Raw genomic sequence first — 16,271 nt, forward strand, 5'->3', positions numbered from 1 at the left:
CTAGCACTGTGTGATGGGGTAACGTTGGTTAAGTTTTGATAATTGAGTGCTCGCGTATAACAACACTTTTGGAATGCAAATGATTTGGATAATCTACGTTATGGAAATACAAAATCTTGTGGTTCAAAAACAACGTTTAATACTTACTAAACCTATGATTTCACCAACGTTTTCGTTGACAGATTTCTCTATGTTTTTCTCAGGTCTTGCACGATATGTGATACATGCTTCCGCTCACTATTTGATACTTGCATTGGATGTCGAGTATACATGCATTACTTGGAGCGTCTTTTGACTTTACTTTAAACAGTGTTGCCTAGATTTCAAATGTACTTATAACCTTGTAACTTAACTTTTGGTTGAACAATTCTTGTAAACTTTGAAAAACAATCTTTATTTGAATATGAGGGCGACATATTTTGGTCAAACATTGTCATAAAGACTTATGACCAGGTAATGGGACCCATGTAGTCGACGCCGTCACTTGACGATTTGTCGGGGTCGCTACAATATCTTACTGTAAACAACAAGGATTTCTTGAGATTGGATGATCACTTGAAATGAATTTGCAAGATTAGAAGTAAGCTAGCAAGATTTCTTGAAGTGTTCTTGAATGGTTGTTTTTATGATGATTAAAGCTTGTAATTGAAGCTAAAAGATGGTGAAAATGCTTGGAGATGATCAAGTATGATGTTAGGAGTATTTTAAGAGAGAATTTGGAGTGTAAGTATGAGAAAATGGAAAGGAAAATGGGGTGAAATCATAAAAACGAAATTACTTGTTATAAAGAAAAAAAAATCCTTAAGTTTGTTTTTATCTCATTAGTCATACAAGTTGTTAAATAATGGTTCCACATGTTTTTAACTCTAAGATGGCTACTAAGAATGAATGATTAAAGGTGTATATACCAATAGTAAATACATCTAGAAGCTGTGTATTGTACGAGTACAAATACGGGTATACACGAGTAGAATTGTTGATGGAAACGAATGAGAATATAATTAATCCATTGTTATTATACTTAAATGAGATGTTAAATTATTACATTATCATGATATTATAATATATGAATATATCTTAATATGATAAATATATATACATTAAAATGTCGTTACAACGATAATCGTTACATATATGCCTCGTTTTGAAATTCTTAAGTTAGTAGTCTTGTTTTACATATGTAGTTCATTGTTAACACACTTAATGATATACTTAATTATCATTTTATCATGTTAAACATATTGTATCAATATCTTAATATTATTCATATGTATTTAGTAAGACGTTGTTATAACGATAATCGTTATATATATCGTTTCGAGTTTCTTAATTCAATAAACTTATTTTTATGTATATCACTCATTGTTAACATACTTAGTGAGATAATTACTTATCATAATCTCATGCTAACCATATATATATCCATATATATATCATCATGTAGTTTTTACAAATTTTTAACGTTCGTGAATCGCCGGTCAACTTGGGTGGTCAATTGTCTATATGAAGCACATTTCAAATAATCAAGTCTTAACAAGTTTGATTGCTTAACATGTTGGAAACATTTAATCATACAAATATAGTTTTCATTTAATATATAACATGGAAAAGTTCGGGTCACTACAACAAGTTCACTAGGAAATGGGAGGATTAATTGGGCTTAATAGTCCAATTCATGAGGCTTCCATCTTGCACACATTTTTAATGGTATTATTAGAATTGAAATTTGATTAAATCAGAAAAACGTGACAGAGAAAATGGTTGGGGTTATGTCAGGGTTAACGAGAGGTCTTGGGTTCGAGCCCGGTCTATGGCATTTTTTTAAGAAGCTTGTTCTTCAAAGGTTGTACTCTATTATTATTATTAGTATTATTATTATTATTATTATTATTATTATTATTATTATTATTATTATTATTATTATTATTATTATTATCATTATTATTATTATTATCATTATTATTATTATTATTATTATTATTATTATTATTATTATTATTATTATTATTATTATTATCGTTATTGTTATTACTAAGTATTATAATTAAGTATTAGGAGTATTATTAATATTATTATTAGTAATAATATAGGTATTATGATCATTATTATGGTTATGATTATTATTATTAATATTTTGAAAACAATACAAATTATTATTATTTTCATTAACATTAGTATTAGTATCATTTTTATTATTTTTAGTATTATTATTATTAGTAGTATCATTATGATTAAAAACAATATTGTTATTATTATTATCATTATTATTATAAACATCATTATTTCTAAAACTATTATTATTAGCATTATTATGAAAAGTATCATTTTAGTAAAAGTATTATTTTATTAAAAATTATTATTATCAATATTATTAAAAATAACATTTTTTTAGTAAAATTAACATTTTTATTACTATTAGGATTATTATTATCATTATTAGTGTTAGTATTATTTTTAGAGACATTATTATTATTTTTATCACTATTATTATTATTATTATTATTTTAAACATTAATATTATTATGTTTAACATTATTATTATTATTATCATTTTTACTACTCGTATCATTATTATTATTATTACAACTATATTAATATTATTATTACAATAAAAGTTAGTCATATAAAAATATACTTAATAAAACTATATTTAATACATATAACCTAATCATATTAATATTTTTATAATAAATATTAATTATTTATTTAAGGTATATAAAATAAATATAATTAATTAAGTTATTGATGAAATCCACGATTTAAAATAACAATTAAAATCACTAATAAGATATAAATTTGTTCGATTACAATTATGTGTGTTAATATATACATAAATGATATAGGTTCGTGAATCTGAGGCCAACCCTACATTGTTCAGTTCCGTCATATGAATATTTTTACTACAAAATATCGTATTATGAGTTCATTTGCTCCCTTTTACTCTTTATATTTTTGGGACTGAGAATACATGCGCTGTTTTTATAACTGCTTTCTTAAATGCTTTTGAAATATATTTTGAACTGAGAATACATGAAATGCTTTTATAAATGTTTGACGAGATAGACATAAGCAAAACATTCCTCGAATGAATTATTATGCAGACAAAAGTTCTGTGAATTATTATTGAATTAGTTGGACGTTATAATTGCCACTAATTGTTGTGAATATTTCCCCTGATTATTATTACTTGGTAACCTAAGAATTAGAAACGGGTATGGCCCTAATTCACGCGAATCCTAAAGGTAGCTACCGGGTTTAACACCCTCACCCAGAATGTTCACTAGACGGAAGAGCTAGTGGGCGTGGTGTTTAGTACTTCGAAGTTTATATATTATACAGACGACATGTTCTGTTTTGGGGATATTATTGATGCGTATTATATGTTAAGGTCGGTTACCATGTTGAACAATGAAATCAAATTGAATGTTATGTATCGAGAGAATGATTTTTATACACAGGTTATGGTATTATTTTTGTGCACGAGATATGTGTACGGTTATTTAAAAATCGCGAGGCAACCTACGGGGGAGAAAAAGATACGAACCTACTTTGCTAAGCATTATGAAAAATGGTTTTGTACACGAGATAGGTGTACTGTATTTAAATCTTGTGGTCTATCAAAATGATGAATTTTACTGCTTATGATAAACTTATGAACTCACCAACCTTTTGGTTGACACTTGAAAGCATGTTTATTCTCAGGTATGAAAGAAATCTTCCGCTGTGCATTTGCTCATTTTAAAGATATTACTTGGAGTCATTCATGGCATATTTCAAAAGACGTTGCATTCAAGTCGTTGAGTTCATCAAGATTATTATTAAGTCAATTATAGTATGATATATTATGAAATGGTATGCATGCCGTCAACTTTCGATGTGATGAAAGTTTGTCTTTTAAAAACGAATGTAATGTTTGTAAAATATATCATTTAGAGGTCAAATACCTCGCAATGAAATCAATTATTATGTAACGTTTATAATAGATATGAACGGGGCATTTCAGTTGTAACACTAACGAACATTCTTCACTTAAGGGCAAGCTAACTATCTCTCTTAATCTCTGTTTGTTTGAAAATAGTTCTTTGAAAAATTTAGCGCAGTTTGGCATTTCAACTAAAGCATCTACTAGTCGTACATTCACATGTAAATTTTTAATAATATCCCATTACTTAGCGAATTATGCTTCTTGTTTTTCTTCCCTAAGCCTACCTGGAAAAGGTATGCGGGCCCGCGGAATGATTTTCGGGGCCTTATGAGAGATAGGTTCCGGTGGATTGACAACTGGGTCAATTGGCACAGGTTCCTTATCGGAAAAATCATGTATGGGTATGTTAACAATTGTTTCCTTCCCACCTCTAGTGACTACTAGGGCATTAAACTCACTATACTCTAATTCAACTTTAGTGGTTAATCATTTAAGCGTAAGCTGAAAATTCATTATTAATTCCTCAAAAGTCTTTATTAAGGTATCAAACTTGTTTTGACATTCTATGACTTGAAGGTTTATCGTGTATTGCTTTTTCATAGATTCAACTAAAGTTTCCTTAGAAAGGGTAGCACGTTGGTGTAGTGGGAGGAGTATATTAAAGTTCGAGCTATTCTGCTGTTTATATGCCCATCTAGGGTAAGGATACCTTAGATTGGTTCTAGTAGCATCGGTACTTTTAGGAATTGGTAAACTTTGAAGAGTGAGGGTGAGATCTTGTAACCTGGTTTCCAGCATTTATACCGTATGAGTGATAATGCCATCCTTCTCAGCAGCTTCATTGTTCCAATCTTCCTGTTGTGCGGCTATTGTGTCCAAAAGATTCCATGCTTCGTCTGCTGTTCGTGACATGAAATTGCCTTGCGAGACCATGTCTAGGAGAGACTTATCATCCTTGGTTAAACCATTGTAAAGTGTGCAGATTATGTCTGCCCGACTTAACGAATGATTCGGACATCTTTTAAGCATCACTTTTACTCTATTATATGCTAGTCATAATGACTCGTTTTCTTTATGAGAAAAGTTTGTGATGTCATTTCTTAAACAGGTTTGCAGGGAAGGTGGATAAAATTTATTTAAAAACTTAGTGGCTAGTTCTTCCCATGAATGTATTGAATTCAGGTTAAGCTCATCAAACCATGTTAAAGCGCGTGTAGACAAAGAATATTGAAAAAGATGAAGTTTTAAAAGGTTTTTTCTTGTTTTCTTCCTTCTTAAAAGAGTCAACCAGACTGATAAATTTGTTTAAGTGAAAGTTTGGATCGTCAGTTGAAAATCCTTGAAATTTACAGATCATACTGACCAGCTTGATCATATGTAAACTGATTTCAGGAGTTCCTTCAGTATCTAAGGTGATTGGTCCTCATCTTTCTTCTAAGCATGACTTTTGCATAGAAGCAAGGGTGTTTTGTTGTTCCATTTTTATGATTTTCATTTTAAAAAGACTCAAAAGTAACTTTTAGAAAATATTAATTGACTAAAAGGATCGATAATTTAATAAAAACAATTATTCTTGAAATTCGGTCGCTAACCTTATCGATATTCTAATTGATAGGATTTCTTACAGATTACTGAGTATCTAGGTGGCCAGGCCGACTACGGAGAGGCGTGATCCTTTTGGGTCCAATATAATTGGAGGCTGTTCAGAAAATCCAACAACCAAGTCCGTGTATAAATGTCTTTCTTAGACACCACCAAACAATACTTTTGTCTGTTCAAAATCTTTCTCAATCAAAATATTTGATTCCTCGACAGCGGCGCCAGAAAACTTGTTACTACAATGATATGTGAAGGTATTTCGTATGCTCGAGAGACATATTAAATTAATGTGGCTAACATGTTATGATCCAAGTCGGGTCATACCCAATAACAAGCTTACCGACACCTTATATGTATTTGATCTTAACGATTGGTTCGTTAAATAAATACGCGACACTTGAAATTTAGAAAATCGGTTTTCTAAAATATGATTACATGAGATAAATTATTTGGATAATTTATAAATATAATTGTTTAAAGGTTTAAATGATTAAGTTGTGTTATATTTTATAAAAGGTTATAAAATGTAGAAGTAACAAAATATATATATATACATGGGTTTATATAAATGTATTGTTTTATAAAAAACAACTTGAATATTGTAATACCCATGATATGTGCAGAATTTTGGACTCCAAGAAAGAGCTCCCATGCTTGTTTTTACTACTTCCTATATACACAACTTCACATGTGCATGTCTTACACTTGAACCAAGGTTTTGACTCACATTCTCTCAAGTAAAAACTAGTCATTTCAAGCTTGCAAAAACAGAAAAATTCTGCTCAAAAGAGCAAGCAGGCCGTGGCCTTTTTTGGATGCTCAAGGGAGTTTTAATTTTTCTTACAAGCTCATATTTAGTGTCATTCAAATCCTAACTAATTACAAAGGTGTTGGGATCATTGCTTGTGGGTATTACACACTTGAGGCTTCAAGTTAGAAGCTCTAAATTCATCATCTTTATCATCATTTTGTTACTTGGATTACAACCCTCAAACACATTTGAGGAGGTACATTTCTTACTCCCTCTTGTTATTTTATGTAAGCATTAATCCTAGACTTGATATTAATATGGAATTTGTTCAAAAGGTTTTATATATTAACATAAACTTATCTCATGCTTCCGCTTGCTTTAACATTACACAAATTGGTTTTGTAATCATGTTTACCATAAGTACATGTTTTATAAACTTGTCAAATTCCTTCAATGGTATCTAGAGCCGAGGTCTATGGATTATGCTTCGTATATTTTCTTTAAACCCACTATATTTGCATTCCAAGTACATGCATGAAAATGGAATACAAATATTTTCGGGTTTGGGAGGGTTGGTAATGTTGGCCGAAATTTTGGGGCTTCCAAATGGGTTTGGAGCTTCAAACTTGGTCATGTTTTGTTGTTTATTATAGTTCACAATCAAGCCTTGACCTTATGTTTGAATGGTTGCATGTTTGGTTGAATTAATTCATTCATTTGGTATGTAATATTAATTCATTCATTTGGTTTGTAATATTATTATTTTGGTTATGTAATTTATTTTATATTTGGTATGTAAAATAGATTAAGTTGTAATTTCATTTTCTAGACAAAATGTATTAGGATATATTTTGTAAAATGATGAAGATGATGAAGACTTGAAGAACACAAGAAGAAACATTTGGATGCAAGATTAAGTGGGAGATTAAAATCTCCTACTTTATGTTATAACCCTTAACCGGTAGCATTTGTTTTCGGCTAAACAAATGTCTACCAAATTGGCTTGATTGTGAACATATTATTTTGCATGCATGGTTATTTATTTGGTTGATTATGGTTTGTATGCTTGGTTGCAACAATTATATCACAAATTAACAACTTGTAAAATGGTAATTTAATTGGTTAAATTAGACATAAATAACAATATGCAATGAACAAACTACAATTTAATTGGTTAAATTAAAATGTTAAAAGGACATTAATAAATGGTTATTAACAACACCAAATGGATTTTAATAAATGGTTATTAAAACACATATAAAATGGTTTATATCAAGTAATTGGTTTAATTACAAAACATGAAAATGGATTTTCAAATAAACCATACACTAAATGCATGTTGGTGTATGGTGCAAAAGTTTTCTCAAACTAGAATTAATGAAAACTTAAAATCCCTTATAAACTAGGCAAACAAGTTAAACGCCATCCTATTGTGTGACACTTAAAAGTATTAGGGAACTCATGATGGGATAAAGGTCACCTAACCGTTATGAGCAAACTAATATGATTAAGGTAAATTTCGCATGCTTGTGGGATAAAGGTCACCTAACCGCTTGTATGTTAAATTTACAAGTCTATACAACTAGGACGACTTGATTTGGGAATCACGAACTTAGGGTCACCGAAGCATGATGAACAAATAGGCGTTGATGGGATAAATATGCCATGCAAAAGGATTGCATGATCCCATAACTTAGAAGTTGCAAAAGGATTGCAATTGTCATAAAATGACTACCTAGCTAAATCAAATGACGGGATAAAGGTCACCTAACCGAAATTTGGTTTACCGTTGGATTCTAATATTTAATAAGTCAATTAAAATATTAAAGGGTATTGAATGTTAAAATAAAATCGATACTTAAACGAACTTTGTTAATTTTGTAGATGGCCGCCAATAATAACAACAACATACCAAACGCACCACTTAACCTAAACAACCTATCATTAAGGTCTCTCTTAGAGAAAGACAAACTCAACCATACAAACTTTATGGATTGGTTCCGCAATCTTCGGATTGTCCTCAAACAAGAGGATAAAGCGTATGTACTTGAGGACCCCATTCCCGATCAACCGGATGAGGATGATGAGGAGGCAATGGCCTTTTACGATAAGTATTGCCGCGACTCCCTTCAAGTCTCATGCCTAATGCTTGGGACTATGATTCCCGAACTCCAAAAGGATTTCGAGCATCATAGTGCATACGACATGATAACGCAATTGAAGGAGATGTTCCTTCAACAAGCACGTGTTGAGCGTTTCGAGACCGTTCGGGCGCTACATGCTTGTCGTATGGACGATACCCAATCGGTTTCATCTTATGTACTTAAGATGAAAAGCCTTATCGATCGTGCTAACCGTCTTAACCTAAACATATCAAATGAGTTAGCCACCGATCTTATCCTTAACTCCCTATCAAAAAGGTTTGATCAATTTGTAATTAATTACAATATGAATGGGATGGATAAGAGCATAGGTGAGCTTCACGGTATGCTTAGAACGGCGGAAACTAGCATGGGTAAAAGGGCTTTACCCGTGTTAGCAATCGATCAAGGTGGGTCAAAAGGTAACACCTCTAAGCCAAAGGTGGCCAAGAGAAAAGGACCCGCCCATCAAGGCAAGGGAAAGGGGAAGATGGTTACCCCAACCAAGAACAAGAACAAGAAGCAAAAGGTTGCGGAAAAGGCAAACCCCAAGGAGGACCCATGTTTCGGTTGCGGTGAGATGGGTCATTGGAAACGAAACTGTCCGGTTTACCTTAAGGAGTTGAAGGACAAGAGGGATGCAGGGCAAACCTCAGGTAATATGTATATGGTATATATAGAGCTTAGTATTACTTCTTCTAATACATGGGTATTAGACACGGGATGTGGAACTCATATTTGCAATTCTTTGCAGGGGTTCAAAAGAAGTGATCATAAGGCGGGAACATCAAGTCTCTATATGGGCAATGGTGCAAAGGTGCATGTTAAAGCTCAAGGAGATTTTATTTTGAAGCTTCCAGGCGGATTGGAACTTATTTTAGAAAATGTTTTGTATGCTCCGGATTTGTGTAGAAACATTATTTCTATTTCTCGCTTAAAACAATGTGGTTACGTTGTTAATTTTATTGATGATGATATTCATGTCTCTAAAGATAATGTATTCTATTTCAAGGCTTCGCCTTCAAATGGAATTTATGAATTGGTTCATGATGACACATCATCGAGCTCTATATACCACACTAGCACCAAGAAACTCAAAAGGGATTTGAGTGATTCCTACTTATGGCATTGTCGCCTTGGTCACATAAACAAGAACCGAATACATACACTTCAAAAGAATGGACTTTTGAAATCAAATGAAATGGATTCGTTTGAAGTATGTGAATCTTGTTTACAAGGCAAGATGACTAAAGCACCTTTCAAAGGGACTTATGAAAGAGCTAAAGATTTATTGGGATTAATACATTCGGATGTATGTGGACCCTTTAAACCCATGACTAGGAAAGGTGAAAGATACTTTGTTACTTTCATTGATGACTTTAGTCGTTTCGAATATGTCTACTTATTAAGACACAAGGACGAAACGTTTGAAGCATTCAAAGAATATCAAAACGAAGTACAAAATCAACTCAATAAGACAATTAAGGTACTACGTACCGATAGAGGAGGTGAATACCTAAGCGATGCCTTCCAAGATCATCTTAGGAGTTGTGGGATTATCTCACAACTTACTCCACCCGGAACACCCCAACTTAATGGAGTTTCCGAAAGGAGGAACCGAACCCTAATGGATATGGTTCGATCTATGATGGCCAGAAGCTCGTTACCTCTGTCATTTTGGGGTTATTGTCTAAGCTCCGCGGCTCGTATTTTAAATATGGCCCCAACCAAGAAAGTGGAACGAACTCCTCATGAGATGTGGTTTGGAAAACCTCCTTCTCTATCATACTTAAAGGTATGGGGATGTGAAGCTTATCCTAAGCGTTACGTCCCTAATAAGTTGAATGCTCGATCCACGAAGTGTATCTTCATAGGATATCCCAAGGATGATATGGGATACTATTTCTATGATCCATACGAGCAGAATGTATTTGTTGCTCGAAAGGCGGAATTCCTTGAAACTAAGTTCCTAATGGAAGGAAATAGTGAAAGGAAGATAGATCTTGAAGAGGTTCAAGATCAAGTAGATGATACACAATTGGTTGACACTAGTACTCAACATGAGGATGTTGAAACTGATCAAGTGGATGATCAAGGTACACAAGACGTTCGAAGATCTAGTAGGATTAGTAATCCTCCCGAGAGATATGGGTTTCTCGTGGAAGGTTGCTATACGGTTGATTTGGATGAACCGACAAACTACAAAGATGCTTTATCAAGAATTGATAAAGATAAATGGCAGGAAGCCATGAACGCCGAGATGCAATCCATGTATGAAAACCAAGTTTGGGAACTTGTTGTGCAACCTCCTAGCTCCAAGCTAGTTGATTGCAAATGGCTTTTCAAGAAGAAAACCGACATACATGGAAACTTGGATACATACAAAGCTAGACTTGTAGCAAAAGGTTTCACTCAAACTCAAGGGGTTGATTATGATGAAACTTTCTCGCCAGTGGCAATGCTAAAGTCTATTAGGATATTATTTGCCATTGCTGCTCACTATGACTATGAAATATGGCAAATGGATGTCAAAACCGCTTTCCTAAATGGATATCTTGAGGAAGATGTCTATATGGTACAGCCCGAAGGTTTTGTTGATCCAAAAAATCCTAAAAAGGTATGCAAGTTGAAGAAATCAATCTACGGATTGAAACAAGCATCTAGAATGTGGAATCATCGCTTTAATGAAGAGGCAAAGAAATTTGGCTTCATTAAAAATGGTGATGAAGCTTGTGTGTACAAGAAGACTAGTGGGAGCTCTACAATGTTCCTTGTGCTATATGTGGATGATATATTATTATTTGGGAATGATATTACCACAATGCAAGGAGTCAAAACTTGGCTAAAGAGTTGCTTCTCCATTAAGGATCTTGGAGACGCACAATACATATTGGGGATAGGGATCTATAGGAATAGATCCAAGAGATTGATAGGTTTAAGTCAAAGTACATACATTGATAAAATCTTGAAAAGGTTCAAGATGGAAAACTCTAAGAAAGGTTTGGTACCTATTCAAAGAGGAACCGTTCTCAATTCATCTCAGTGTCCTACCACGAAAGATGAACAAGAGAGAATGAAGAAAGTCCCATACGCATCTGCTATTGGGTCTATCATGTATGCGATGATATGTACTAGACCGGATGTGTCATGCGCTCTAAGCTTGACAAGTAGATACCAGAATAACCCAGGAAACAGTCATTGGATTGCTGTTAAAAGTATATTGAAATACCTTAGGAGAACTAAGGATATGTTTCTAATATATGGGTCTGGTGAGGAGGAACTCGCCGTAAAAGGTTACGTGGACGCGAGTTTCCAAACTGATCGAGATGACTCTCGATCACAATCCGGTTATGTCTTCATGTTAAATGGTGGTGCGGTCTCTTGGAAGAGTTCGAAACAGGAGGTTGTTGCGTTATCCACTACAGAGTCGGAGTACATTGCCGCCTCACTGGCAGCTCAGGAAGCTGCATGGATGAAGAAATTCATCGACGATTTAGGAGTGGTCCCTTCCATTCAGGACCCTCTTGAGATCTTTTGTGACAACGAGGGTGCGATTGCTCAAATCAAGGAACCTCGTGCTCATCAAAAGACTCGTCACATTGAGCGGAGATTCAACTACATCAGGGATGAGGTTGAAAAGGGAAAGATATGTATTCACAAAGTTCACACAGATCAAAATGTTGCGGATCCACTAACGAAGCTTTTACATGGGCCAAAACATGAAGGACATGTTTGTGCATTGGGGCTTCGATATTCTAGTGATTGGAAATGATCTATTTTATGTATTGTAACGGAACGAATTAGTTCAAACTCATTAATATAATTATGGTATTAATTTAATTATGAGTCATGTTCCAATTTTGCATATTTTATCCATGAATAAACTATTATTCTAAATTCCGTAGTCGATCACATTTGTGGGAACAAGTGTGAGGTTTAGACTATTATGAACTCGGATTGGTATACATTCAGGTTGAATGTGGGGCAAGGTTGCAACCAAGGTTCATAGATATTTGTGGGATACAAATATTGGAAGACCCGCTCTCAAGAATTACTGTATAGAGCCTTTGTGGTTGATCACATGTAATTTTGAGTAAAGGAGAATATCATTGTATCCTCTGACCTGAGATACATATTGGGTTCGGATATTCACCAAATATTGTGCCTTGATTCTTTCCTTTGCTATTCTGAAAGATGGTAGTACATAAGGGAGAACTCAGGTATAATGTAAAGTGTATATCTTGAACGTATGTAGTCAAGATGGAATTTGTCCCTCTTATTCGTTGAGAGTCAGATGTCTAAGGCCTGGTAAAGTTAAATCTATAAGAGAGTGATCACTCTGTATCTCTTGGATTTAACATGACATCTAGGACGAAAGGATATAATGAAAAGATTCACCTATTCATATTCGAGATGGGAACTCGAAAGGGATGATGTTATTGAATGGCACATAGTCATAACATATTGGGGGTGATGGACGGTCGTTAGGTGGTATCCATCACTTGCATTAATTTCTTATGTTTCTCGTGCAAGTGGGAGATTGAAGGTATTTCGTATGCTCGAGAGACATATTAAATTAATGTGGCTAACATGTTATGATCCAAGTCGGGTCATACCCAATAACAAGCTTACCGACACCTTATATGTATTTGATCTTAACGATTGGTTCGTTAAATAAATACGCGACACTTGAAATTTAGAAAATCGGTTTTCTAAAATATGATTACATGAGATAAATTATTTGGATAATTTATAAATATAATTGTTTAAAGGTTTAAATGATTAAGTTGTGTTATATTTTATAAAAGGTTATAAAATGTAGAAGTAACAAAATATATATATATACATGGGTTTATATAAATGTATTGTTTTATAAAAAACAACTTGAATATTGTAATACCCATGATATGTGCAGAATTTTGGACTCCAAGAAAGAGCTCCCATGCTTGTTTTTACTACTTCCTATATACACAACTTCACATGTGCATGTCTTACACTTGAACCAAGGTTTTGACTCACATTCTCTCAAGTAAAAACTAGTCATTTCAAGCTTGCAAAAACAGAAAAATTCTGCTCAAAAGAGCAAGCAGGCCGTGGCCTTTTTTGGATGCTCAAGGGAGTTTTAATTTTTCTTACAAGCTCATATTTAGTGTCATTCAAATCCTAACTAATTACAAAGGTGTTGGGATCATTGCTTGTGGGTATTACACACTTGAGGCTTCAAGTTAGAAGCTCTAAATTCATCATCTTTATCATCATTTTGTTACTTGGATTACAACCCTCAAACACATTTGAGGAGGTACATTTCTTACTCCCTCTTGTTATTTTATGTAAGCATTAATCCTAGACTTGATATTAATATGGAATTTGTTCAAAAGGTTTTATATATTAACATAAACTTATCTCATGCTTCCGCTTGCTTTAACATTACACAAATTGGTTTTGTAATCATGTTTACCATAAGTACATGTTTTATAAACTTGTCAAATTCCTTCAATATGACCGAAAAAGACGATTTTATTCTCGCGATGTCGTTAGGTCGCAAGACGTCAGAATCAGTTGATCAGAGTGGCAAACAGGGGTTTATTTTATTTATATTGTGCGGGGCCTAAATTTACTTTTAACTTTCTAATGTAGAAGGTGTAATTTAACCTAGGGTCGTGTTTTTGGATGGTTTAACGAATTGAAGATCAAGTGAATAATTGTCTTTTATTTAAATTACCTGGATAAAAGGATAGTAGTGGTTTAAGCTAAAATTCCTAATTGCGAAAAAGTAAATAAAGTGGAAGGATATCCAGAGTATGCAGATCAGGGAAATGTTGACCAAGATATTAGTTTGGGCTAGGGAAAGGTAATTATGTTGATATTAAAGCTATGATTGGAATGGTGTAGATCTGGTTGGATGAGCCAATTACATAGACCTACTTATCTCTAGACTCTCAGATTTCTCGTTGAGTAGTGAAAAGTATGTCACTTGGTTGTATAATTGAAATGTAACTATACCTCAGAGGTTATCCTTAGTAAAGCTGATGTGTTCTAGAGGGTGTGTATGAAACGGCTATCAGTTTTATATTTATTTACTACAGGAAATCACCTAAATTAAACTAAAACACAAAAGGCAAGTATACCTATCGTGTAATAATATAGCTAAGGTAAAGACCGGGAGGTCGATCCGTGGACACTATTATTGGGTGTCTTACTAGGTCAAATTAGTTAATTAAGTAGTTAAACAAGATTTAGTGATATATAGTAATTATAGGTAACTTTGGGGGTTTTTACTGTTTAATGACCGAATTGTCGATTTTAAAACTTAAGTCACAATTAAAACCTAATGCAAAATATAACTTAATTTAAAGTGTAAAGTAAATGACGATAATTAAAAGTACAATAAATTAAAAGTGCGATAAATAAAATGACAGTAAATAAAAGTACGATGAGATATAAAATAAAGGAATTATGCTTATTTAAACTTCCGTAATCATGATGTTCGACGTGTTGATTTTAATTTATTACCATGGGTTAATTGTCCTTTGTCCTGGATTATTCGATATGTCCATACGGTTTTGTCCATAATAGTCCATCGGTCATAATTATAAAGTGCGAGGGTCTTCGTCAAATTATCCTTATACCCAAAGTTAAATATTCCAACTAATTGGGGATTCGAACTGTAACAAGGTCTTAATACTTTGTTTAATGAATACACCAGGTTATCGACTGTGTGTAATCCAAGGTTTTAATACTTTGTTAACAATTACACCAATTACCCTTGAATGTAATCCACCCCTGTTTTAATGAGTCTAGTAACTATTAAATAATCCCCGTGTCCGGTCAAATGAACAATAATTCGTTCTTATAAATATCCCGCTCATCGTACCCGATTAAGCGTATGTGGTTATATATAGATACGTCAAATCATAACCTTTATATTAAATTAACGAGGTATTGTTTAGTTAATATAAAGCCCATTAATAGCCCATAGTCTAATTTCCCACAAGTGTCGATCTTTTGTCCAAACTCCAATTATGGTCCAAAACGCAATTATCCCGTCTTTAATATTTAGTCTAACATCACGATTACTTCGGATTAAATAAGCATAATAATAACTTAGCTACGAGACATTAATAAAAATAATTTAAACATAACTTACAATGAGTATTAATAGCGTAGTGTTACACGGACAGAGTTTCGACTTACAAACTTAAAACATTCGCTAACATAACCTTATTATTATTAAACTTTAATATTAAAATTATAATATTATTATAAATATATTGAGAGAGTAAGAGATTTAGAAAATAGAAAAGGTGTATCTTTCATTACTCCGCAGTCTCGTTTTATAGGCAAATGATGAATTTGAAATTTTCACTTATCACCCCTTAACTATGCTCAATTAACAACTTTTTATTATTTATTATTTATTATTATTCTTATTATGAATTATTTAAATATTATATTATATTCTTGTGCATAGTTGACTTGTACTTTCAGCTCCGTTGCGTCGAGCGTTGAAAGTTGGTTCATGTCTCGGTTCCGGATTTTCGAACGCCTTTTCGTATAATTTAATATCTTGTACTTTTTAGCTTTTTGGTCATTTGCGTCTTCAAATCGTCGAATCTGTCTTTTGTCTTCACCTTTTATTATTTAAACGATAATTACTTGAAATTAGAACAATTGCAACTAAAAGCTTGACTTTCTTGAAGGATAATGTTATGAAATATATGTTCGTTTTTAGCATTATCAAAAGCACTATGTTAATTAGTGAGTTAAGTTGTAATCCTAACCCTCGTTATCAGTTTAGTTAACTGAATAACAACGTGCCGTGTTGATTGAACACTGATCACAAACGGAAGGAGTC

The sequence above is a fragment of the Rutidosis leptorrhynchoides genome, chromosome 1 (genome assembly GCF_046630445.1).
Source record: "Rutidosis leptorrhynchoides isolate AG116_Rl617_1_P2 chromosome 1, CSIRO_AGI_Rlap_v1, whole genome shotgun sequence".
Taxonomy (NCBI): Eukaryota; Viridiplantae; Streptophyta; class Magnoliopsida; order Asterales; family Asteraceae; genus Rutidosis; species Rutidosis leptorrhynchoides.